The following is a 4,485-nucleotide window of genomic DNA, read 5'->3' as shown; positions in this document are numbered from 1 at the left end:
GAGTATAATTTTAACACATTTTCTTTTCTATTCTTCTGAGGTCACCTCTGAGGATGTGCTCTACAGAATATGTCTCCACCTCCCAGCAGAAATAGTTTAGACTTCTCGCTGGATGAAGAAGGTAAATTCTAAGAAGGTGACTTATAAATCTCAGGGCTCATTGCTGAGTGACAGACATCAGTTGATTGATGCTGATGATAATATTGAACTTTGAGTTTTTATAGTCAGCTCCTCTATGAAAGTGTCTTAATTATTAGATTCATACACAGCCATGGTTGTTCATGAGATCTCTGTTGGCATTTTAATATAGAGTTCCCCATACTTCAATCTCTGTAATTCAAAATCAGGCCCCATATCTCTGATGACATTATAATGTAGAATATTCCCCTCCTTACCCATCTCTGCAATAATGCTAAATGAGACCGTAGAGCTCTAGCAGCACAATATAATATACATAATATAATACAGTATAATATAATTTAAATCTACATATAACATAATAAAAAATCAGATCTCTGAAGTAATTATGAGACTGAGCCAGGGCCGTTTCTAGAGAGGAGGGGGCCCGTGTGCAGTCTCCGACACGGGCCCCCTCCTCTCCGCCCGGCAGTGCACTGAGTTGTGCGTGGCCAGCGCTGGAGTTACAGACTCTGGGCACTGCAGCGGCGCCCATTTTCCCTGTACTGCGCATGCGCAAAAAACGGGAAAATGGCCACTGTGGCCATTGTCTAGTCATTTTATAGCGAAGGACCAGCGCACCGACGTGGCACCCTGGAGAGGTACGTAATATTATGGGGGCAGGGTGTGCAGTGCGTGGCCCCCTTGGACCCAGGCCATGTTCCCCGCACACCCTGCACCCATTATAGATAGGCCCCTGGACTGAGCCCACTCCAAAAAGTTTATTGGTATAATTATTATGGAATTAGATCACATATCTGTAGGGTGAAACAATTAAATAACTTGCCCCTCCTGTGGTGTCTTGCTGTCTGTCTGTGCACTGTACAGGCCATGTGACAGCAGCCTGCCCTCTGATTAGTGGATAGTTTCAGACATTCACTAATCAAAGTATGGAGACCTCCAGCTACTCCATCTTGTGAATGGCCAGCACCATCCACCAATCAGTTTGCTACTGTGTAAGATGATCTCATACCCAGTCACTGTGCAGCCACACAATGTATGACTAAACTTGGGGAAGGGGATGGCCTATCCCATTTGGTTAAGCGCCTGCTGTCTATGTAATAACAGGTAATGCAGGATAGGAAATATATTACCTCACATACTGATTAAATGAGTAAATGAACAATAACATCCTGTGCATCCTTTGTTTCATCATATAGGGGCCTATTCATCATCACTTAATTTCTACAAAAGCAGGGGAAAATGAACATTTTCACCTGCAATTGTAGAAATTAAGTTATCGGGCCATTCATCAAGAAGGTATCTGTGATATCTTCTGTTTACCTTCCTCACGCTGAATGGGCCACTGTCCCCATACACTGGTATGGGGTCAGAATTAATCAAGCTCTGAAAATACAATATTTTCGGGGCTTGAGTGCGGGAGCATTCTCCATCTAAGATGACAAGTGCTCCGGCTCCGGGCTTGCAACCTACTCCTTCCCTATGGGAAGGAGTCCCGGATAGCGAAGAGGGTTCTTTCGGATCCCTCCACCCCTGTCCGACTCCCTTCTCTAGACGACGGGTCTCTTGGGCGCATACGTGACCTGTAGGTTACGCATGTGCACTTGTCTCACTGCTCTGAAAGGAACAATGAAACAGTTCGGGGAGACAGCTGATTTTCGGATCAGCTGTCTCCACGCTGGAGCAATGATGAATTGCTTCGGTGCTTGCATAGAGTTAGAATGTTAATTATCGGGGTCCGAACCCCGATAATTAATATCATGAATAATCACAATATGAGAGATCTAATGATGAAGGTGCTGGGTATAGAGATAACACAGCAACACACAGAATAAGATACTGTAGTGTGTGTGTTTTTTACCATAGAAAACACACATTAAAGTCTTACTTTTTTTTTGTTATTATACAGCACTTCAGAGCCATGATGAAGAAAAGAAGAACATGTTTATGTTTTTAGAATTTTTAAAACATGTTTATATATTTTTCATTGTTACTACTATTATTATTCCTATTATTTTTATTATAATTTTAACTATTATTACTACTATTATTATTATTGCTAAAGGGAAGGGTTAAGGGGAGATTTAATCGGGGATAGATGAGTTAGGAGGGAACTAATATTAATAATAATAATAATAATAAAAAAAAAAAAAAAAAGAAACATCAAAGGTGTGTGACTGGCCGGCTATTTAGGGGAGGTGGAGGCCGGGTTTTATTATTATTATTATTATTACTTCTACTACTATGGCTATTATTGCTAAAGGGAGGGCTTAAGGGGAGAGTTAATAGGGGAGAGAGGAGTTAGGGGAGACCAGAGGAGAAGAGAGATTATTTAAACTAATAACAATAATTAGAATAATAATAAACATCAAAGGAGTGTGACAGGCCGGCTATTTAGGGGTGGTGGAGGCCGGGTTTTATTATTGTTATTATTTTTATTATTACTACTACTACTACTGCTATTATTGCTGAAGGAAGGGTTTAAGGGGAGGGTGAATAGGGGAGAAAGGAGTTAGGGGGGGCCAGGGGAGAAGAAAGATTATTTAAACTAATATCAATGATTATAATAATAATAAACTTCAAAGGAGTTTGACAGGCCGACTATTTAGGGGAGGTGGAGGCCGGGTTTTATTATTATTATTATTATCATTACTTCTACTACTATGGCTATTATTGCTAAAGGGAGGGCTTAAGGGGAGAGTTAATAGGGGAGAGAGGAGTTAGGGGGGACCAGGGGAGAAGAGAGATTATTTAAACTAATAACAATAATAATAGTAAACATTAAAGGAGTGTGACTGGCCGGCTATATAGGGGTGGTGGAGGCCGAGTTTTATTATTGTTATTATTTTAATTATTACTACTACTACTGCTATTATTGCTGAAGAAAGGGTTTAAGGGGAGAGTTAATAGGGGAGAGAGGAGTTAGGGGAGACCAGGGGAGAAGAGAGATTATTTAAACTAATAACAATAATTATAATAATAATAATAAACATCAAAGGAGTGTGACAGGCCGGCTATTTAGGGGCGGTGGAGGCCGAGTTTTATTATTATTATTATTATTACTACTGCTATTTTTGCTATAGGGAGGGTTTAAGGGGAGAGTGAATAGGGAAGAGAGGAGTTATGGGGGGCCAGGGGAGAAGAGATATTATTTAAACTAATATCAATGATTATAATAATAATAAACTTCAAAAGAGTGTGACAGGCCGGCTATTTAGGGGCGATGGAGGCCGGTTTTTATTATTATTACTACTACTATAGCTATTATTGCTGAAGGGAGGGGTTAAGGAGAGAGTGAATAGTGGAGAGAGGAGATAGGGGGGACCAGTGGAGAAGAGAGATTATTTAAACTAATAACAATAATTATAATAATAATAAACATCAAAGGAGTGTGACTGGCCGGCTATTTAGGGGAGGTGGAGGCCGGGTTTTATTATTATTACTATTACTACTGCTATTATTGCTGAAGGGAGGGGTTAAGGGTAGATTGGATAGGGGAGAGATGAGTTAGGGGAGACCAGGGGAGAAGAGAGATTATTTAAACTAATAACTATAATAATAATAATAATAAATATCAAAGGCGTGTGACTGGCCGGCTATGTAGGGGTGGTGGAGGCCGGGTTTTAACTAAAACATGGTACAGATGTGTCCATATAAAAATAAAACCTACAGTTTGTGTTTTAGTTATTTTAAAAAAAAATTGACAGTACATATCTCTGTTACTGTCATTATTGTTATTACTATTATTATTGCAATTATTATTGTTAGCATATGAAAGAAATATGACCTAATGTTAAGGGTAGATTGAATAGGAGAGAGATGAGTTAGGGGGACCAAGGGAAAAGAGAGAAGAACTTGGATTTGTTTCCTATGATGGAGTAAAATGAGTAATAGCTAGAGGGAGAAGAAGTTAATAGGAGACAGGGTTAGAAGGTGGCAGGTAGAGATTTCCTATCTGATAGATTCTATGTTGGAGGTGAATAGATGACAAAGTCAGAGGCAGATAGGGAAGGAATATAGGCAGATAGGGAAGGAGATATAGGAGTGGGGGAGGGCAGAGAAGGTGGTGATGAGACACTGGTAGTTGGAGGATTTGGAGGAGATGAAAGCCTTGAAGAACACACCATCACCTGGTTGAGTGAGTAGAAAAGAGGTCACCATAGTAGAGAGCTGTTGGAGAAAGCCAGGTTTTAGTGATGTTGAGGAGGAAGATGAATAGGTCTTGAATGGGGGCCATTTTATTATTAGCTATAAGTTTAAACTGTGTTATTTCCAGTATATAAACCATATATGATCTCTATCTCTCTATAAATATATATGTTTTCTTTTTTTTTATTATATACTTTA

Source organism: Taudactylus pleione, unplaced genomic scaffold (genome assembly GCF_031769625.1).
Source record: "Taudactylus pleione unplaced genomic scaffold, aTauple2 ptg000201l, whole genome shotgun sequence".
Lineage (NCBI taxonomy): Eukaryota > Metazoa > Chordata > Amphibia > Anura > Myobatrachidae > Taudactylus > Taudactylus pleione.
This window is presented reverse-complemented; position numbering follows the sequence as displayed.